The sequence below is a fragment of the Strigops habroptila genome, chromosome Z (genome assembly GCF_004027225.2).
Source record: "Strigops habroptila isolate Jane chromosome Z, bStrHab1.2.pri, whole genome shotgun sequence".
Lineage (NCBI taxonomy): Eukaryota > Metazoa > Chordata > Aves > Psittaciformes > Psittacidae > Strigops > Strigops habroptila.
The window spans coordinates 48,532,047-48,555,638 of NC_044302.2; positions in this window are offsets into that span (position 1 = coordinate 48,532,047).

The following is a 23,592-nucleotide window of genomic DNA, read 5'->3' on the forward strand; positions in this document are numbered from 1 at the left end:
TAGCTTTTGCCTAAAAACTTCCTCTTTATTCTCCCACCGGCTCTAAGTGGTGGCACCCTTTCCCCTGACAGTAGTTACCTCTATGTTCCAGGTCTGCCTGAGGTATACAAATGCCACTTTTCCACCAGAGCAGTTCTCTGGGTCTTTATAAGCATATGTCACCAGCAGAATCCTCTTCACTTGCATGTGTCTTCTTTTACCACCTGCTCTGCAAGACACTCAGCAGCTGCCTGTTCCAGTGAGCATCATGAGAGTGGAAGAGGGCTGCCCCAAAATGGTCCCAATTACTCCAGAATGGCTGAATCTGGCTCCAGATGAGTCAGAGCTGTCAAGAGCCCTGTCAAAGGAATTAATCAACTTTAATGGCTGAACATGTAATGGATAGGTCTGCTCACCATTTCTCTGAACCTCCTCAACAGAAACTCAAGGTTATTATAATTTTTAAGCTTACTTTTCACACAGAATTTCCCTGCCTTGGTTGTGAGCTTCTGTGAGCTATCAAGTAGCAGCCTGTGTGTTGGTACAGATTTGACCAGGTTGATTGGTAGCGGAAACTACAGCATGTTTATTTTTATTGCCGTCTTAATTCATGTTTAGTGGAGCTGTTTTTCTCCCTCTTCAGTCACTGGTGCCTAATAATAGTTCTGGAGTTTGTCCCAGGCATACCACAGAACTTTATAAAGGACGTACTGGAGTATTCCAGATCACCTTTTTAGTGACCCTCTGCTTCTTCCTAACTATTCAGGGCACTGTGAAGTCTATTCTATTCCTTTTCAAAACTGAGAGAGGGATATAGGAGAAGAACAGTAATTAGCTATGAGCCAGAAGACATAAAGGATGCCATTCTTCAAGACAGACACACTGCCAAAATTGTTGTATTTCCATAGAAAAACAATGTCTTCTAATGCACCTGAAGTTCAGATCTTTCATAAGAAAAAAGAGAATATAAAGCCAAGAAAATAAAACCCATATGAAGCCACACAGGCAATGACAAGTAAAAATGAAAGATAGCAAAGAGTGCTTAACTTTTATACTGCTTAACTTCTGAAATTGGCTTAATTTGAACCCTTTGAAAGGTAATCATTAGTGTCCCTCATCAGTGATATTTTACCACCCTTTCTGAAGGAATGAGCCTTCTGTAAAGGAATGTAAGGTGTGGATCTCATAAAATAGAAGATCCACAGAGCACTTGTTGCACATGGTATGCTTAGATGTGAGGTGTTGGTGGCTATCACCCCAAATCTGTTGTCATCACAGAGAGATTTATGAGAGGTTTAACAGAGAAGACATTTCTGAAGGGAAGATCTTGTGTTACCAAAATGAGAGATTTTCACTTGTTAGGTGAGAGTGTTGTTAATTAATCAAACACACGCAGAAAGTGATACTTGGATTGAAAAGAGAGACTTTGAAGAAAGTAAAATTCTTTCAGCTGAGAGGAAAAGATGAATTATTTCATGAACAGAAAGGAATGACCAAGCTTTGGAAAGAAAGATCAAACTTGTCTCAGACCTACAAGTTTCCAGAAGGCCACGTTGGCTGTACAAGCTGGAATACACCATGAGAAAGAGACTTTCTGTAATGAATAACCAGAGATTCTCCAGCAAATTATGTGTTAGGAAAAAATACTGGGTCAGTCTGCTGGCATGACTCCATGCATGGGAGGGAGATCACTTCTGATTTCGTTTAACCATAAGTAATTTAAATGTATTTGTTCCTTCAGTTCTTCAGTTAAGTCTCTAGCTGACTTGTATACTGAATGGTATCAATACTTTTATTTTCATTTTACTGTAACCTGTCTGGAGTTAAGAATGGTCTCACAATAAACTGGCTGGTAAGACATTCTTGACACAGCAGCACAGTGAACCTATAAACCAGGACTCTGGGGCTCTAGCTGCCTTCCTGCACATTGCACAGAGGGTCTCAAGGGTGCCAAGATATGTCCTAATAGAAGTGAGTAGCTAAAGAGGTGACATGAGTATTAAGAGAGTAAGAAACACCTTCTAAGGCGCAAGGGTATGCAGGAAAGCTTTCTGGCACTTAGAATATCACTTAGAAACATTCTTTTCTACAAGAATTTTCTAGAGTGTCATTAAAAATTCTAACTACAAGACCCAGGGAAGGGGAGTTTTATGTTGAGTATTCTGGCTTTGGCTCATGTTCTTATAGCAACTCAAATACTGCAGGGCATAGTCCTGCCCAAAGGAGACAGGGAGCACATGCTGCATAAAGAGGATGTCAGACTGGTAGAATTGGCATGGTTCTCTGATATGGTCAGAAGGCTAATGTGTTTTCAAGCCTTGGGTTTTCTTTGGGGATTTGTTTTTTTTAGTGTTGAATTATTTAGAGAGATTCAATAAATACTTCTTAAACTTAGAATTTTTCTAGTAGTAAGCATAGTTTATAGTCTGTGATCAATAGTTAGTCAAAAGCTGCTGTTGCAGCAGGACCTAGAGATTGCATTCAAGGTAGTTCAACAGGTGTCTGCCATGCAAACATTCTGGGCAGAGGGAAGAATCTCAAGCATTGGCATATATACTTTTATATAGTTGCAAGGGCAAATTTAGGGGCTGATCTGCATTAGTAGAGAGGAGTCTCTCTTGGAAAGTGCAAGAGTAAATAGACCTTTGAAACCTAATTGTGATTCAGCAAATATTCATACTGGTTATGGTAGAATACAAATCTTTAAATTTAATCAGCAGACCTTATTTCAAAGCCTGTTCCTTCTAGAACTTGGAAGATGTTAACAGCAGAGTAAGGACAAACCTTTTTAATTACAGAACTCTGGTTAACGTTACGGTAGTTGCGTGAGACGTGTTTAAATTACTTTGGAACACAAAAATTCATTTTAAAAATTGCAGGTTTTAACATGTTTGATGTGACCATTTGCATGATTTCACACTGACATCTTCCAGACAGTATTGCTAGAACTGGGTGAGTAAGGACAGGATCCTATTTGACTGACTATAATGTAAATGAAACTGTGTTGAATTTACTGACACCTCCCCCCTGCCACTTTTAAGCTGGAGTCAGTGCATGCAAATACAATGAGGGAAGACCCAAATTCAGATCTCTTCTGTGTCGAGCATGTGCAGATGGATGACTCCCTTTTTCCAGAGGAATGACCAAGGTCTGATGGCTACTAGCTGGTGTTGCAGAGTTCTGGCCTTGTTGTTGATTTGTATTCATAGAATGCAAAATGGACCAGTAATAAAAGATCAACTGAGAACATTCTGACCTATGGATTGTCACTAAGTCATTGATTTGACTATGTATATTAGCTTCAGAATAGCCAGCTTTGAATTCTGCATAAGGAGACTTGAAACTGAAAAAGGATTCATACTGTTCTTTGTCATAGATTGCAGGTGTCTTCTGACGCACAGTGTACGTCAAGCCAGTAACCGCAAAATACAGCTTCTAAACAGGTTAAAATATTTTAATTTTTGTTCAGGTTGTGTATATAATTCTGTGTTTGGTTCCTTGAGGAAAAAAATTATCCGTGTCATGCTGGAAATTAGTATGATGAATATATCATTAAAGGCTGCTTAAATGTGCTTTCCCTGTATTTATTTTTTTAGGTTCGTTTAGAGATGCTACAGCTGGTTCAATTTTCTTAAGATTTCCATCAAAAAGTGTTTTCAACTTTTATTATTGGTATCTATTTGGATTCCTCAGTTTACCTAAGTCAGAAAGGGTGGCTTCCGTGAGTAAAAATGAAGGCCTAGATCCACTTTCTCAGTGATCCGGTTTGTCCCTTTATTTCATTCTCATGGTTCCTAATGTTTCACTTAGTTTTTAGAACACAGGTAAAAATGCAAGCATCACAGACTAAAATAACAGAAAAAAATTCTATTACAATAAACTTATTACACTTCAAACCAGTCTTTAGAGCACTAACATTGTTTCAGTGCTGGTATGCATTAAGAAAATAAAACCCCAAACAAACAGGAAACAATTAATTTTATGAAAAAAACCAATCAAAAAAATGCCCCAAACCAAACACTATTTTTTTCTTCCTGATACATTTCTCGTTACTGTGAGAAAAATTAAGAGAAATAAACATCTGAGTGAAAGAGAAGAGTTTCAAACTCCGTTATGATCATTCTAAATGTTTCTTCTAAATGTGATTTATCTGCATCATAGTTATAAAATGCTTTAAATTCAAATGGCTGCAGTTCATGATTTAAAAGATATATTTCTAGATTCAGACTTTTTATATATTCATGTTTTTGCAAACCTGAGAAACACAACTTTATGTTCCTTCAACACTGTGGAAACACTAGACTTTATCATAAAGATTGACTTGTTTTACATTCAGACAGGCAGCTTATTAATGAGAGAAAAAACTAGCATAAAGTTGTCCTGATGTAGTACATAGGGTAAACATTAAGGTCATTGGTTATAAAATAATTTAATGTTCTCAGTGGTCATGTTTTCATTTTAAGAAAGGTGTCAGACACTTCAAAAGTATTCAAATGCTGTACCTTAAGTTTATGTTGACAGTAAATAATCCTCTGAGTATGGTACAAATGTAGTACTGAACTTTTGTTGACAGTAAATAATCCTCTGAGTATGGTACAAATGTAGTACTGAACTTTTGCAAATGCTAATGACAGTCTTTCAGCCACTCCTTAGGTAAAGCTTATCTAAGCACTAACAGGCTTTCTAATGTACTTCTCAGTGTAGTTTCTAGGCATACAACAAGAATATTTAATTAACACAATTGGAAAATAAGCACAAGTGATTTCTGGATGTAATTAGTTATACTATGGCTGTTCTTTTTTGAGGTGTATATAATGCAGATACAGCAGAAAAAGGGAAGAAAGGGAATGTGATGTTCAGGAAGGGGTGGCTTGCTTTGAAGGCTTGTAAAGTTCACAAATGAATTGAAATATTGTAACAATATCATTGAGAGGTGACATATTCTTGCTGTGATGTATTCAAGTTTTAGCCTTTGAAAGGTACAGTTTTGTTTGGTTTTGTAGTGTTCTTTATAAGCTTCTCACTAATTGCATGATAGTCAGTGACTGGCTATGTGGGCACAAACTGAAAAACAGGAGGGTCCCTCTGAACATCTTCTCTGTTGCCCAGAGAAGTTGTGAATTCCCCATGTCTGGAAGTGTTCGAGGCCAAGTTGGATGGGGCTTTGAGCAATCTGGTCTAGTGAAAGGTGTCCCTGCCCATGGCAGAGGGGCTGGAATTGGATGATCTTTAAGGTCTCTTCCAACCTAAATGAGTCTATGATTCTATGTATGCTCTTTCTGTGCTACCTTCTTGCGTGTTCAATAAGATGTGTACCACTATCTGGGTTCATCCAGCACACTGTTTAACCACCACTAGTATAAACACATTACTGGCATTTGTGAGTGTGTAGCTTGACTTAGTACGAGCTTTTCAGAGCAGATGATGAAGTTACATGGCCACTGTTTAGGCTGCTATCAAGAGCAGGATATGTGCGTGGCTTCTAGAGATCATTTGAGTCAAAGGTGACGCCACCCACTCCTGCAGTGGCCTTGGAAGGAACCTCTGAACAGTTACTGCAACCTTGGATGAGGCCACTGACCTGCCCCTAACCTATCACTGAAGTCCAAGGAAGAAATAATTAAGGAAAGTGGAGAAGGATTATTTCTAGATGCAGAGAAGTCAGCAGACTCTCATAGAAACCTCGACCCCAGCTCTGCCTCCCCTGACCCTGCCTCTCACATCCAGCTTGAAAAGGAGATGCAGCTCTTGACCCCGCTGATGCTGTGGCAGCTGCAGAGGCCAGAGCTGCGCATGCAGAAGCCTCTATCTCTCACAGCCAGCACTTCCTTGGCACAGGTAAACTTTGTATCTGGACTGGTATCTGATTTCCATCTTTTTCCCATAGAGACATAACACTGAAATATTTACCACCAATTACTCTTCCATCTACCTGCTCTTAAGTTAATTGCTACCTTAGTAGGCTGGGCACTGAGTTCATAGTGTCAGCAAGTTATGTAGCCGGCTTTGGCTGGGTATGAGAGAGGAAAAGGGATAACTTTAATAGAGAATGCATTAACACATACTCATTCTCACTCTCATTTACAAGGCCCTTTATTGCTCATTTTCAGTTATGTTCCTACAAAGAAATTAAAGCTCCAAGGGGGAATTTTGAGTAGGAATGATGTAGAGGAGCTAGTATTGTCCTGCTTATGTTCTTGGCAGAGAAACACAAAATCGTAGAGGGAGAGTGCAGGAAACCAGGACAGGAAACCAGCCTGGTGTTGTAACTACACAGTAACTGTGAGCTCTGTTCCCTTTTTGTCTTGGGAACTCAGAGATCAGTAAGTTTTTATTGACAGCCCTACATTACAGTATACCAAAAAGCCCTGAAGGGAAAACATGGTGAAAATATTAAATCTTCTATGAGGTATTTTACTACAGTCTCTCTCCCACAGGGATTTCTTATTTACCTTATTTTCTCAGAAAAGGAGTGGTACCCATGGCAAAGTTTCAGATATCACATGTATCAGCCCTGGTTATGAATATTTCAAAAAGAAGGGCGAGTGTCTCTCCCTGTGCTAGCTGGGAGTGTGTGTGATACAACACACAAGCTGGCTGGTGTGATATGTGTGTCATAGCTTGGAAATGCAGAAAGTGGGATGTTAAAGTGACTCATAGAATCACAGAATCATAGAATAGTTAGGGTTGAAAAGGATCTTAAGATCATCTAGTTCCAACCCCCCTGCCATGGACAGGGACACCTCACACTAAACCATGTGCCCCAAGGCTCTGTCCAACCTGGCCTTGAACACTGCCAGGGATGGAGCATTCACAACTTCCTTGGGCAACCCATTCCAGTTCCTCACCACCCTCACTGTAAAGAACTTCTTCCTTATATCTAGTCTAAACTCCCCCTGTTTAAGTTTGAAGCCATTACCCCTTGTGCTATCACTACAGTCCCTAAGGAAGAGTCCCTCCCCAGCATCCTGATAGGCCGCCTTCAGATCCTGGAAGGCTGCGATGAGATCTCCACACAGCCTTCTCTTCTCCAGGCTGAACAGCCCCAACTTTCTCAGCCTGTCTTCATACGGGAGGTGCTCCAGCTCTCTTATCATTCTCGTGGCCCTCCTCTGGACTTGCTCCAACAGTTCCACATCCTTTTTATGTTGAGGACACCAGAACTGTACACACTACTCCAAGTGAGGTCTCATGAGAGCAGAGTAGAGGGGCAGGATCATCTCCTTCAACCTGCTGGTCATGCTTCTTTTGATGCAGCTCAGGATGCAGTTGGCTTTCTGGGCTGCGAGTGCACACTGCTGGCTTATGTTAAGTTTCTCATTAACCGACACCCCCAAGTCCTTCTCCGCAGGGCTGCTCTGAATCTCTTCTCTGCTCAGCCTGTGGCAGTGCCTGGGATTGCCCCGACCCAGGTGTAGGACCTTACACTTGGCTTGGTTAAACTTCATAAGTTTAGCATCAGCCCACCTCAGTCATTAACTGTTTTTCAAAACTTGGCATAACTTTGCAAAACCAATAGTCCTTTTCAAATCCATCTGTTTTAAAAACACTTTTTCTTCTCTGGTTTGTGCTAAATCCTCTTACAAACAGCTTTGAAACTTCCATATTGTCTACAATAGCTTGTCCTGAAGCTCCCATCCATCAGCCAGAGAGTGTATTTCTCACAGGTTGTCCAGGAGATTGTACTATTTTAACTATTGCCATCTCAAGTCTTACTTCCAGTGTGTCTCAGTTTATTATCAAATCAATGAATTTGAGGCAAACATATTTTTCTTTGTACTGCCATTGAAATTTAACTTAAGCTATATATTAGGAATAGGAAATGAAAGTCAGGAAACCTTTTTGGACATTGGTTTCCTGTAGTAAAAACTGGCATTGTGCTGGCCCCAAGGTGAACTGAAGGCACTTGTTAGTAATCTAATTATGGAAGAAAAAAATAAAGCTATGAAAACTGCAGGAAAAGTCTAAGTCTCTCACTACAAGCAGCGCAGCTGGCATTGCTGTTGCCGTCACCCATGACACTTTCTCCTCCTTCTCCTGGTTCTGTGCACACCTTACCCCTTGTGAGTCTGCTGCAGCTTCCACGTTGTCTGTCATAACTTGCCCTGAAGCCTTGATTCATCAGTAAGAGAGTGTATTTGTCACAGGTTTTTTGGGAGACTATACTCTTTTAACTATCACCACCTCAAGTCTTCCAATGAGTCTCACAGTTCATCAACAAATTGATGAATTTGAGGCAAACAGAATGTTCCATTGTACTACCATCTATCTGAATTTTATTATATTCTGTGATTTGCTAATAATGATCAAGGAAAATTAGTTATGGCATTTAAATTATGTTTTAATTATATTTTAATATTTAATATTTATATTAATTTAATTAAATTATTAAATTAAATTATTAAATTAAATTATTAATTAAATTATTAAATTTAATTATATTAATTTAATTTAATATTAAATTTAAATTATATTTTCCCCTTTTTGAATTTTTTGTTGTTTGCATAGGCATCTTTTAAAGGTACACACTTAATTCTATAGATTAACGTATTGCTAATCCTCCAGAGAGAGATCTTTACCTTTTTACAAAAATAAGGAATAATAGTAGGATATTTGAAATGGAGCTTTTATTCAACACACCAGCAATAATTTTGGAAATAAATGGTCCTGAGCCTTTGTTGCCTACACTTGGACAGACCAAAGAAAGACAGCTGGGCTCTGCCTTGGCTGGAGGGTGATTTTCCTGAAGCACTGCACCTTTGTCCTATTTTCAGCTTTCTTCACTTAGAATTCATATGTGCCAGTCCCAGACAGATGGTGTGTGTTGCAGCTGGAAACAGTTGGAACACAGCAGGGAGAGCCTGAGCTGGGGCTTGACACTGTGCCTGGGAATAGACACAGGTGGTTGTCCAGAAACCAGGTGAAGAACTGGCTGATGTGGAGGAACATCAGTGTGGCATTGCCACCTTTCTCCATGGGATTTCTATCCTATCCTGGGAGTCATGCAGTGTGTCTAGCTTTTCATGATAAACAGCCAAGACCACCATCCTGTGGTGAGGGTCATTGCATGCCTGCAGAGCTTGAATATGGGGTGGATGATGGAGAGATCCAGCTTCAGCTTACAATGCTTGCTCAAGTCAAAGGCGCAATTCCCAATGCTTCAGCAGTGGAGGACTGCACCTGTAGTCTACAATTTTACAATGAAATCACTGTCTTGGACAAATCTAAGCGTGCACAGGGGTATTTATATGTCCCCAGCATTAAATTTAAAAATACACATATAGAACTTCAGTAGTAATTTTTTATTTAATTTCTGTTCCTTATTTTTTTGTGTAGGCTTACATGTGGACTTTTCATACTCTCTTTTGGTATGTTAAAGTTGCAGCATCATTCCCAGTTGTTTTGTTTGCACTACTGAGAATTAATTCAGCAAGTTTCGTAATCAGGTCTGTGTAGAAGGTTTGATTTTTTTTTTTACAGTCTTTTTTTTTTTTTTAAATAAATACATCTTGCATTAGCATACTTAGATGATGGTAATAACAGAGAACTTGTAATAAAACTGCACTTCTTTATAGATTTCCATTTCTCCTTCTAGACACTTTGAACATCTGTTTGGGGTTTTATTACTGTGGTTTCCATTCTCTTTCCTCCTATTAAGGGATAAAGCATTTACTAGATTTACTTGACTCTGAAAAGTGAAAGACATTGTGGTCTCATTGACTTAATAGGACTAGAAAGAAGCCAGTGTCTTCTGCTTCCTCCTTCTCCTTGCTTTTCAACTGAATCACTGTGCAAAATTTACTAGACTTTGAGATGTACTCACCATTCAACTGTTCCCATTAATGATAATGATGCTTAGAGTGCTAGGCACATTTGAAAACTATGATATTCTATTCAACTTGTATTTAAATGAAGTCACACCTTTGCTTTACATTTGTGATGGGACCCTATTTGTGATGGAGTAGGTTATGCTTGCAGCAGGTTTTAAAGCTGTGGTGTCTTTCTATTGCTTGTGTCTCTCTCCTGTATAGAGACACATCTTTCTTTCTTGCTTTCTGAAATGGTGTTTTTTTCTTCTATTATTCTTATGGTGTTCTGCTGTTTGTTATTTTGGAGGGATTCTGTCATATTTCCAGAGAGCTCCCTTCCTCTCCTCACACCTAATCCAGATGCCACTTTTGGCTTGGACATGTCTCTAGTTTTTCATATTGTCTTATCAGAACCGCTGTGGCATGAGCTGAATTATTTGGTTTGATGCTCATGTCAGTCTCCGCAAGCTCCGCTGAAAATCACATGAACTCTTGCAAGCACAGGAAACCTGTGTATAGCCCATAAGTAGAAGTAACACAGGTGTTATCTTCTGTTTCAATCTGATTAAATACAAGGTACTGGTGACTTGCCTTAAAGAAAAACCCGTGTGAACCAACATTACTTATGTGAAGGTGACTTTGTACTGTTAGTGTTCTCTGTATTTTTAGGGTTTTTAAAATTGTAAATTTATTATATAAATAGTCTTACAGAAATTCTAAAACTGTACAGGCTCATATTTCAAACTACTGGATCTAAATTCTCTGGAGCTTGTTCTTTCTGCTAACTCACTATCTTATTCACACTCAACAGTATTCTCTTCCCAAGAAGTATTTTTGGAATAATCAAACAGTATGCTAACAAGAGCTGTAGAAACAGTTAGAAGAGCTAACTTTTCAGATCCCAAACCCATAGTCAACTCTTCCAGAATATTGATTCAGTAATATTTTCCATCATTCTGCTTATCCAGATGGTGTTGAGGAGCAAAATCTGTGGGATTAGTTTATTGTGCTCTCCTGGGCTCAAGCTTACAGGGCTCAGAGATGTTGAAGGAAGTTGAAGCTGAAAGAGATCATAGTGTACAGAACTAAATTGAAGCATTCAGAGTAATCCAAATATGTAGCAAGCATTAGGTCTCCTGAGTCCCAGTAAAAAACTTCAACTAGAAAATTAATCTTTGTATTTTCAGTGGAGCCAGAACCCAGCTTTTATAGAGACAAAGAAATTGTGGGAAATACACTCTGTTTTCAATCCCCTCAAAGTTATCTTGGAATATACATCAATGTTGCAGCATATATGAAAAAGATTAATACAAATATAACAGAAAAATAAAGGAAGAAAATGTTGGGGGGAGTTTGGTGTGTTTTTTTATTTTTTCCTTGTCTTTTTTTTTTTTTTTTGTAAGATGGGTTTGGCTAAAACAAATATTTAAGGTGAAGAACTTAAAGGAGATAAAAAACCCAGTGTCTTTGCATCATCAAAACATGGGGATGGAACTGCTGTTACATCCAGAGCTGTTTAAGGGTTTGCCTTTACCTTCTGTACTTTTTCTCTCAGCTACTTACTTTGCACTGTAACCCTCTGTTAGTTTTTCATACATTTCCCAGCCCCCAGGCAGACACCATCATAGGTGAGTGCTGCCTGAAAGTGTCACTGGGCAAAGGCTTCTAAGAGCAAAACCAAAAAAATTCTTCATCACTCTTTATAAAACTACTTTTGTATACCTTTTTTGCAAAATACTTTCCTTATGCTGCCACCTCCACCAAGTAACACTTCACTTTAAATTCACCTCATAACTTTCTCTCAGAGACTTAATTAAATAAAATGGTATCAAGAGGTCTGCACCGATCCTAGAATATGATGCTTTCTCAGCAGGGAACTATTGTCAAGTTTTCCTTCAGCAGTTTCTCTGTGTTCCCTGCAGGCTTTATCCCCCAGCATCTAGCAGTCTATAGACAGAAATTAATATTTCTTGAGAAAGTAAAAGGTAAAAGAAAATTAGAGGAACATTAGCCAAGTTACAGAATGCACAGAGTTCAGTTACAGAAATCTGTTAGAGTTGTGTTTCCTCTTCTGAGTGCTGGGAGGTGTGTGGAGGTCTTGATAACAAATGTGAGCCTGTTTCAAAGAGATTACTCTTTGAAAAAAAAAACCCAAGTTACTCTTTTTCAAAGAGATTACGCTTTGAAAAAAAAACCCCAATTTTCAGCAGCAGAATACTTCCAAGGAGAATAGCTGCTACAAGAAGTGAAATAAACACAGCAAATTATGACAAATTGAGACTCATGAGATTAAATGAGTAATTAAATCAGTGAATTTCCTCCATTAGCTGCTTATTTAGGAAGGATACACCTAAGTTAAAAATTAACTGCTAAGCCACAGTAATGTAAAACTGTGAATGCCTATGCCAGTGATGTGTGTCACCTTATGACAAATTAGATGCATGAGCAATAAGTAGGATAGGGACAGATTAACAGAACAAGTGGAGAAAGCAGCTCTAGTTTTCCTTTTTTGATGTGGTAAAAAACATATCAAATTGAAAGGCATATTACATGTGATAGCAGGTGAAAATTATATTGTAATACAAACAGAAATGCAATGCGAAAGAGAAATCTAGCCCCAAACAATTTAGTCATCTAATTACACCTTGTTGGCTTTTTTTTCAATTTTTGGATGACACTTGTTTGCAGCATTTTGACCTTGCAAGGAAAAAAAATATAAATTAGTAGAGTGGAAGGAAAAGGTTGGATTCTGATGTTCTGAGAAAGGTGCTTTCCAAAGCCCTTAGCAGTTACCCAAACATCTTTGTGATGACAATGGTGACGGATGATACCTCTCTCTGTGCTATCTGTTGTGAAAAGAAGTTTGAATGAGGATTAATCAGAGCAGTAATGTGCTGTGAAGCAGAAAGCTTAGGAAGAAAATTGCCCATGAAAGAAAGAACTAGAACAAATGGGAAAGAATGGAAAACATGCAGGGCAGGTCATTCACTGTTACTTTCTACCCTCAGGTCTATGTTTGTATAAAACCAGAAATGTTTTTGCTTATATGCGATGAATGTATAGAAAAAGCAAAAACCTTTGCTTGGCTGCAAGTTGGGAAAATTGCCTGTGAATTCTCAGTATTTTAGCCATTTTTGGCCAAGAAGGTGAAGAAGACATCTGTGGCAAGGCTACAGCAGTAGGCAAAGGAATCTTTGTCTTCTCATCAGATCTAGCCAAACAAGTTGCTTCAGTCTTCACCACTGCCTTACATCTCCCAGTGGCTCAACCTCCTAAAGCTGAATAATATTATCAGCTAAGAGCAGGTGAGATAGATACACATTGTGTTATTGCAGTGTTTCAGGCTATGGCTGTATTGCCAGTTCAGGTGAAGGTTCAACGCAGGGTCTTGGCTTGACTCCAATCCTTACACTTTGCTTTAGCATTAGTCTAGATAGGCAGCTGGCTTCAGGCCTGAGGTTTGTCTCATGTTTGAGTTGAATAAAGAGGTGAAGGCATGGCTGCTGATATCAGCCCAAGGGCAGGTTTTCTTTTTAAATGCCCCTCCCAGAATGGTCTGGAGGAATGAGCTTCCATCAAGCCAAGTTTGTCAAACTTTAGAAAGCACAGAGAGATCTTTGAAATGAAAGAAGTTCTACTAACCTGGTGAACAAGTGTTGCCATTTCCACACTGCTGAGTGCTGAGAGTTTATAAAAAATCAGAAATAGCTGTTGTCTGGCTTTAGAAGGGAAGAGGATGCAGGAAAAGCAGGGTTGCACAGTGGCACACCATTTTCATAGTCATACAATGAAGAGCGTGACTACCACATTGAGCTCCTAACAGAGGATCGTCAGTCTTTCCTTTTTACTGTTTGATGTCTTGGGCATATGTCTACAGGTGAGAGAGGGGAGCAAGAGGCAGTGATCCTTGAATAGCAGTTGTGGTTTTCACTATCAATTTATGTAAAGATCCCATGTAGAGAGAACCCATGGAAGTCATCCCAGCATATGGCGGCCTTTGGTCCTTTGCTGGACTCTGTCACGTAAGCAATGGGGTGAAGACTTACAAGTGCAGTGTGGTGATTTCTCAGGAATGATAGTGTTCTTGCAGCCTGTTGTTAAAAATTAGTGGTGGGGTGGGGTGATGCTGTGCCTATGTAGTGTGCAGGTGCAGATACTGTATGGTGTTTCCATGATCAAAAGCGGCAGAAGATTGCTTATGCTTTGTTTAGAAGCTTCCTGACATCCAGTTCAGCATCTGCATTGAACTCTTGGCTCAATGAACTGGGTCTAATGCTCTATGATTTAATTTTACTGCAGATTAAATATTGACAACTTACAAGTTACTGTCTCCCGACACCTTGATAAATGTTTATGGCTTGATGTGTAACTGTGAGATCAGCTGTCTTCCTTAACATTGCTTTGAAAGCAGAAAACAAACTCTTGCAAGGAAGATTATGGTGAACAGCATATCACTGTGAATGTTGCCACATTTTGCTAATTAGATGTGGAAATTGCAATGGCTTCTGTGTTACATATAATGAATTGGTATGCCGTGCAAAGCTTTCGTGGAACAGATATCCTGATGAGATTAAGCCATTAGCACAAAATACAGAACAAAACATCTTGCTTTCTTTTTCATTTCAGTAAACTAATCAGATACCTCTGCATAGCACTAAAAAAAAAAAAAAATAAAATAACCTCAGATGCATTTTGCTGGATTAAATACCAAATCCAACCCTTGGCATGAATATGAGGACTCATAGTGCAGATTAATATTCTGTTAATTGCAGTGGTGGATGATTTATCAATGTCAAACACTGCGAAGGGTTTAGGGATCAAATTCCCACAGGAGGAATGATGATAAGGAAAGAAAGCAACCTTGCAGTAAAGAATCTTGTCTTGAGAACTGTTCTCTAGCCTGCAGAAAGGGTACTCAGTTTTTCACATGTTCCCGGGAATCCTGGAAAAGGCCTGTGATTACTGCTTTCAAGACAATCTCTAATGAAGCTAAAGAAGGAGGGTAACATCCATGCTCTGCTCAAAGGCAGCTGCCTTCATCTGGCACCAGCTATTATTACCTGTGTGACCAGATCTTGTGCTTTAGTGTCAGGTGTAATAAAGAAGTCATGCTGGAAAGCATGAATATGTTGAAATTAAACCTGCAGTTTAAAAGTTAATCTAGTAGTTTATTTAATAATTCGCAAGCATTTTGCCCTGTGTGTGTGTTTACCAGCTTTGTGTTAAGGGCCTCCTTTGCTTTTTCCTTTTCCCTGAATTTGAGCACTTTGATTTGCAGCTTTGGCTTAGTTTATGGAGCTAGAAGGGTCTTTCAAGAAGATCTAGACCATTAAGCATTAGGTTGTGTGCAATTCTTAACAGGTGTCTTTGCTCCTTAAAATCGTACCATTTCCACATGATATCTCTGGCATTGACAAATCTGGCTCAGATGCAATTTAAACATCTTCAGGAGAGTAAGTCTCTTTCCACAATTGCATACAAATGCTCAGCAGCATCCGTGCTTGTTTTTAACCATGCATAGATCACGTAATTCATTCACACCATATGTTCAGCTACGTAGATTTTGGTTTATTTCTTTTTTTCCTAAGTTATTTCACAGACATAACAACAGCTCTCTGAGATTTCAGTTAGGCAGCAGTTGCTGTGCACCAAAAAGGTAGCTGTGCAAACCTTCAGTCTGTCAGCAAATGACAAACACCTACCTGTAGTTCAGTGGGATGTGGAGGCAGTCCAGATTTTGACAAGTTACTTTGCATTTCTCAGAGCTGAATCTTTTTTAATTCCTGTAGCCCTACCTAATTTGTCACATACATGATTACAAACGATTGAAACTGGTAACAGAACTTAAGTACATTAATGACAGCGCTGCCAAATAGAAATGGTTAGCTTCATTACACCTGCCATTGACAGCAGATATTGCAATAGACGGTGCTGCACAACTGCTATGTTTCCAGGTTTGAGAACAGAAATATGCACTAATCTTAATCATCTCAAGCTGCTCTAGCTCTCTGAGGGACTCTTCTGTAGCCATGGGTTTGCCCCTTAGTAATAACAGGCTCGAGCTTTACATATTTCCTGCAACCCAGGGGACATTGCTGGATAGTACAGCCTGCATGTGGAGACAATGTCAGTTGATGATTGCAATGTGCTGGTGGCTAAGCGCTTTCTAATTAGAGGGCTGTGCGTTTTTAAGGCAGTAGGCAGTGGGCTGTGCATGTGACAGCTTCTTCTCAAGTAGAGGTCATGTAGGATAAGGACTGGTAAAACTTTATATGTTTGTTCCATTTGAGGTGTTCCATCAGTGGCCACCGTTGTTGTTTATACTTCTATTAGTAAGTAATGTCTGCCTGTCCTTTGTCTCTGCCTGCTGGCCTGAGCCCTTTGGGGGTCTCTCAGCAGCCGGCAGCCAGGAGAAAGAAGGTTTCTGTGCTAGGTAGCTGGGTTGGATGAAAAGGAACAAGATATTTTTGCACCGGACTGAAATCCTGGAGGAGAGTCCCCTTGCTTGGCACACTGCTTGAGAGGGAATGAAGATGAAAAATACAGTCGAGACCTGAAAGTTTCTCTGCCTGCAGAAGGCAGGGACTATCTTTACTGAGACTGCTGTTTTAGAGAAAGGACTATTTCTTCTTTTTGCTGGTGTCTGGGACTGTTAATAATGTGTACACCAGTTATTCTAGCAAGACTCCACCTCCGGAAGGAGAAGTTGCCTTCCCTGTGCCCACGCAGCATAGAATGCAGGGGCAGGAGTTGAGAGCGCCTTGTTTTGCCTGCAGCTTCAGCATTGGTGTAAGCTATTGAATCTCACATCCACAAGTGCCTTGTTTTCCTCATCTAAAAACATGAGAGTATCATGTGTCCTTGAGGACTTCGGGAGTTAAAGTGCTGTGAAAGAGGTGGTTATTTCAGTGCTAGTGACGTTAAATGCCAACTGCTCAAAATATGCTGCTGGAAAACCCACAGATCTAAAAAGCTATATTTCTAAGTGTTACATTTTTCATGCTGTGTAGGTGGGGAGAGTGAGAAGGCCAAGGATAACGGGAAAAAAGTGAAAAATAATAGCAGTTTAGGCTTGCAAGAACTATCTAACATTAGTGTTATTTGGTGAACATCACTGTGGGATATGATATTGCCCTTCTCCTGCTTTTGTGTTCATGCATAATGAGCAGGAGGAGTGGAACATACTAAATGTAATTCACTTATGAAATATTGATGTGGAGACAAAACAGAGCATGTAATCCATTGAGGTTTTCCATTTTCTGCTTTGTTAAGAGGGAATAAAGTAACAAGGGTAAGACAGCTTTAAGAGGAAAAGCTTGCAGAAAAACTTATCTTTCAAAAGATTCATTGTGATAGGTATAAAAAAATATACAAGGTCCAGTTAGCCTGCTTTTTGCTTTTCTTGTTTGATAGAAAAAAAGTGTAATCTGTATTATTTATTTATTTATCTTCACAGTCATTTTGTCCAGCAAAAAATATTACTTCTCATTTCTCAATGGCATTTTTCAACAATAAAAATGTTTACAGCCAGAACTTTTGGATCAGCTCCACACGAATTTATCTTTTTACTATTATTGGACTTTTGAATTTAGGGTGTAATTTCTGATCTCTTATTTCAGAATTGTCAGCTGAAAATAGCTTTTGCTGAACTGATTTCCTGACATGAGAGGTTATGAAGTAATTACTTCTAACTGGTGCTCTAAGCAACAAAATACACTGTTTACTGAAACGTCATCATTTTATTTATGTTTTGAGAACAGTAACCTTTTTCTGAACTGCCAGTTTCACTGTATTTCTAATTTGTGCTCATTTCAAAACATTTGGAGAAAAAAGAACAAAGGCACATATGCACTAAAGAACAGGTCTGATGAGGTTGCACAGGAGATTGCTACTTAAAATTACTGTTTTTGTAGCTTGACAAGTGTCTTGGGCATATGATGACAGGCACAAATGAACATATTACTCATCATTTCTGAACTGAACAAAGTAAATATCTTAGCTGAGGTCTGTGACAATGATTGATGGATCTGCTTTCACAGATTTATTGCAACTCTGTCATCCTTGTCTCTTAAAATGTCCTTCAATCAATAAATGAACAGTGGTACAATGCACTAGAATAGGAAGCGTGGCAGAAATTCATGCTTTTCCTGTTGGGCCAGAAAATTAACTGCGCATATAAATTGCTCTTTTTATTCCCTCCTGTTGATAACACAACTCTCCTTCCATGATCTCTGTATCACTTTTTTTGGTGTACATTATGAAGGCCACACAACAAAAGCTGTGCTGTGGTTTCTGGAGAAGAGCTTTCCCTGTAGTGATTCAGCCCAGACAAAGGTTTCGTTCATAGACAGTAAATGATGCTGTTTCACCCAGAGTGGCTACTGAGAGGAATATGGTTATAAAATAAACAGATGACTGTATCTGCCAGAAGTTGCTACACAGCTTAGGTTTCAGGGTATTTAAATTCATTTGCCTTCAATTAAATTTGTAATTTAGCTCTGGGCTGAACACGGTCATGGTTGTGTGATAGGATGCAGGGGATTTTTCTGCATCCCATGGCATGTGAGAGCATCTCAATTAGGGAAGACCTGGGCTTTCGTCAGGTTCTTCCAGACTTCTGTCTCCTTGCAAAAGAAACCCAGACAAAACGCACAGACCAGCACCTTGGTGGGCATAGATTATTACCTAGATCTAGAAATAAACAGGCTACAAATTTAGCCTTACAGGATTAGCAGACTTGCATTTTCTTTGGGCTTTGTCTTTTGTTTCCAGTAGGTCTAGTTTTGAGGCAAGGCCGTAAATTTTCATGGTTTACAGACACCTTGCTCTCAGGAAAAGAATGCCGTGTTGACACAGTGCTGGCCTCACACGAAATGTCGGTGCTCCATGCAGGTATCTGAGCTGCTCTGGAGTTTAGAGAATGAGAAAGCAAAAGTAGCAATAGTGTTACTCTGTCAGGCTCTCCCAGGAGACAATGTTCTGCTACCTTTGCTAGAAATACAATGCAAGCGTTTGACATGCGTCTGAATTTGCCAGCTGCTCCTGACTTTCTCTCAAACCCACCCCAGATGTATTTCCATCTGCATGGAAAGCGAGGAGGAACAGGACCCAAAGACCAGGTGACTGACCTGGCTGGCAGCATGCTCTGGTCAATGTCCTCTCCCGAGAAGCAGTGTATATGACCTTCAGAAAGATCTCCATGAAGTCCTGCACCTGTGGGATCCCAGACAGCTTGGTATAATAGAAGAACAGTGAGCTCACATGGGCCTATGATATGGGAACTCCTCATCAGCTCATTGCATCATTTGTCACTTGGGTTAGATGGAAAGGTTTATTTATTCAGAAAGATTGAGGTCTTTGTGTTTGGTTTATGTCCATATAGCTGGGGTCTCCAAGTGGATTTATAGAACAGATTTCTTTTACTGCTTCAAGCCGTTGGCCTACTTCTCTGGCCTTTGTGGTTTTTAGAGCCTGAAATAGATGAAGAAGGAGGTGCATCTTATCCAAATGAGTTGATTTTTCAGAGATAAATGAGACACCAAGAGCTATAGATTGGAAGATCTGCGGGCTTGTCTATTTCTTCTCTAACTCTTTTGGCCTGCAATGAAATAGTGAGGTGGAACAGAACTTTTAGACCCCTTTTTGTCGATAAGCAGTTTCTACAGCAAAAAAATCCCAGGCAACTCCTTATTGAGCCTACTGCAGTCAAGAAAAAGAAGGCTGGAGCATGTTTTGAGCGATCATTCAGTGAAACTCCTCACTTTCTTCCAGAAACAGCAATCACACAGATTCTCTGGGTAATTATACCTTAGGTTTCTCCTTAATTTCTTTTCTAGACCTTCCTTCAGTTTTAATTCCTGATTTCTTTTCCAATATGCTATACTCTCCAGAGAAGTTTTTTACTTTCTCATCAGAAGCTATCTTCTGCATATTGGAAACCATCTTCTGCATACTGGAAGACTACTGTTGCTTCTTCAGGAGCTGTTGGAGCAAGTCCAGAGGAGGACCATGAGGATAATAAGGGGACTGGAGCACCTGCTGTATGAAGACAGGCTGAGAAAGCTGGGGCTGTTCAGCCTGGAGAAGAGAAAGGTGCATGGAGACCTCATCGCAGCCTTCCAGTATCTGAAGGGGGACCTGATTCTGCCCCTCTGCTCTGCTCTTGTGAGACCCCACCTGCAGTACTGCATTCAGCTCTGGGGCCCCTAACACAAGAGGGATGTGAACCTGCTTGAGTGAATCCAGAGGAGGACCACAAAGATGATCAGAGGAATGGAGCACTTCTCCTATGAAGACAGGCTAAGAGAGCTGGGGTTGTTCAGCCTGAATAGAAGGCTCAGGGAAGACCTTATAACAGCCTTCTAGTACTTAAAGGGGGCCTACAGAAAACATGGAGAGAGACTTTTTACAAGGACCAGGGGCAATAGTTTTAAACTGAAAAAGGGTAGATTTAGATCAGATATTAGGAAGAAATTCCTTACTGTGAGGCTGGTGAGCACTTGAACAGATTGCCCAGAGAAGATGTGGCTGCCGCATCCCTGGAAGTGTTCAAGGCCAGGTTGGATGGGGCTTTGTGCAACCTAGTCTAGTGGAAGGTGTCCCTGCTCATGGCAGGGGGGTTGGAACTAGGTGAGCTTTAAGGTCTCTTCCAACACAAACCATTCTGTGATCAGGATTGGAAGGCATCAGGATTTGTCCATCACAGAGGTATTACAGCAGAAAGACATGGCGATGAGGCTAGGACTGTTGTCCCATGGTAGACATACAGCAATCTGTGCTGATCACTTTGCAGTACATTCAGAACACGAGCTAAGTAGCTGTCCTTGTGAAACTTACAGGTCATTTTAGCCATCTTTCCCTGAAGAACCAGAGCTCTGCTAAATTCAAAATGAATTTCAATTCTATTATCTTGTAAAAAATACAAAGATTCTTTCCTCTCTTCCTCCTTTTCCTTCTTCCTTCTTTTTTTCCTTTCTGTTTTTCAGAAAAGGTGAAGAGCTTTTCTTCCAAGAGGCCAGACTAAAGAAAGATATAGTTCACACTAAAAAATAACCCCCCAACCCAAAGGCCTACAAGAATGACTAAATGCATGATGAAATTTTCTCTATTAGAAGAAATGAAAATATGGGCAGCAGTCCTGCATTTTATGCTGTGTTACAGATGTAGATCAATGTCAAGCATGGTAAAAACCCAGCAGAGGCTACATTAGTGTCATAATTTTGCCTCAAGGCTTCCTGTTTGAACAGCAGATTTTTACTAGCATTGCAAAAGACAAGATGTACTTTGTGCTTTAGTGTGCACGTGTGTATGCGTGCGTGCACTTTAAAAAGGAGGAGTTTAAGCATTTGGTTGGCTCTGTTCTCTCTCCATTGAGTGTGAATCCCCTTTCAATTCTCAACAGCTGAAACTGAAGTAGGTTTCAGAGGGATGTCCAGAATCCCTTCATGCTCTAGCCCTCCTGCCCCTCCTGCCTGCACACCATCACTGAAACCACCTGCGTTCTAAGTCAGGCTATGTCTGTCATTCATTTGGCCACCAAGAATTAAACAAAAACAGCTGTGAAAAGCTCCTGAAAGGTATAATGCAGAAAAGATGAAAGTTTTCCAGTAATCTCTGGAGCACAGATTGGAAGGCACAAAAAAAAAAGATTCAGCTACCTCAGGTGGTTTCACCATGCTGAGAAGATACTACTGCTTCTAAGGAAGGTGAGTAGAGGGGACACATGGCAAAAAATCTGCCAGAGACTGGAAGGATTTACACAAAAACAGAGGAGTCACATGCCTGACTATGTCTTTCCCACTTAGATAACATCACTGGCTGGAACTCCTGGAGGTAAGAAAATAAGGAAACAAATAAATACATCGTAGTATACCAGAATATATATTTGTCCTGGGTTCAGCTATAACAGTCATTTTTCTCCTTCTTAGTAGCTGGTGCAGTGCTGTGTTTTTTAACTTTCAGCCTGGGAACAACGCTGATAACACTGATGTTTTTAGTTGTTGCTAAGTAATGTTTATTCCAACCAAGGACTTTCTCAGTCTCATGCTTTGCCAGGGAGGAGGGGAAGCCGGGCGGAAGCAGAGACAGGACACCTGACCCAAACTGGCCAAAGGGGTATTCCATACCACAGCACGTCATGCCCAGTATATAAACCGGGGGGAGTTACCCGGAAGGCCCAGATCACTGCTCGGGTCGGGCTGGGTATCGGTCGGCGGGTGGTGAGCAATTGTATCCTCTCCCCTTGTTATTTCACTAATCATTATTATCATTGGTGGTAGCAGTAGTGGTTTTGTGTTATACCTTAGTTGCGGGACTGCTCTTATCTCAACCCGTGGGAGTTACATTCTTCCCATTCTCCTCCCCATCCCTCCGGGAGCGGGGGGAGGAAGAAGGCGGGGGGGGGGTGAGCGAGCGGCTGTGTGGTTCTGAGTTACCGGCTGGGCTCAAACCACGACAATATTTTTATTTTTATCCTTGTTCTTGTGACGCTTTGCACCTTCAAGAGCGTGGGGCAACAAAGCCATGTTTAAAAGGGATTTCATTTCTTTTTTTTTTTTTTTTTCTCTTGAGTTGTACTGCCAGCTGCTGAGTTTTCAGAAGATGACCTTTAGAAGGTATAATTCCATTGATTCTGCTGAAGTGGCAATAATTAGTATCAGGGTGGGGAGTATCCCAATATCTCTTATATAACTTTGAACTCTAAAAACGTCACCAAAAAGAAACTGAGTAATTCAAAAATCTGGTTCTGCAGGTCAGCTTTCTAACACTTTACCCTTGCAAAAGTATAGAGTCAGTCATAGTGCAGTTCAGAAATTGAAGAGACAGTGGAAAGAACTGACAACTGAATATTAAACATGGTCCATTTCCTAAGAGTTAGTTTATTATTCAGATGATGCATCCCACTAGATGTTTGAACATTTAAAGTGTTTTCTGAATAGTAATTTTGGTGAAAATTGTTTGTGGTATTTCTAAATAATCAAGTCATTCTTCTCTAAAGAAGAAAACAGAAGCGGTGAACTATTAATGACATAACTATTTAAAAATTAATAACTGGAATTGGAAATTTCCATATTAGTGTTTGTCATAGTGCAGAACATTTTCTTGAAAAGTGACATTACAATTTTGAAAATCTATAGTAGCTGGATGTAGCTTTAACCCTTGAGAATGAGATATACACATTTCTTTTCAGTTGACAGTTTCTGAATGTGGTTAAGTCTTAACTTTGGTGGCATTAGGGAATGGAAGCCTAAATCTGGTATAAAAAGTAAAATCTGACACTTTTTTTTTTTTTTCATTCAGCATCTTTTTCCTAAAGGCAGATACAGGGAAAAGAGAGATGCCAGATATATGTGATGTGTTTCTCCCTCGGCATTCATTATTTTTGTGCATTTGGTCCTATTTTTAAGTCTCCTTCTTTTACAGCAGGAAATCCTAATTTTTTTTTCAATTGATGTTTGCACTTGCAACACTTCTTACCTCCCCTCCCCCAGTAATTCTGAATCCATTGACTGAGCTAATCACAAGTGCTGTTGTGCTAATGCAGGCAGCAGCAGTTACAGTTCTTCTTCCCTTGTGCAATACACAGTACTCATTCCACTTTTCTCACACAGGATTTTGCTCACACACTTTTTCACTGGTGCTGCATTAAAAGTTCACAGTTTAATGGTGTTGACATGCTTGATTCGTGGTGTGTACATGTATGGCATAAGGCGGCAAACGAGAGTGACTCATGGCTGATCCTCCTTATCTGGTGCTGAGATTACTTGCCTTCCCATTACTAGCAGAAGGCACTTATGTGAAACTA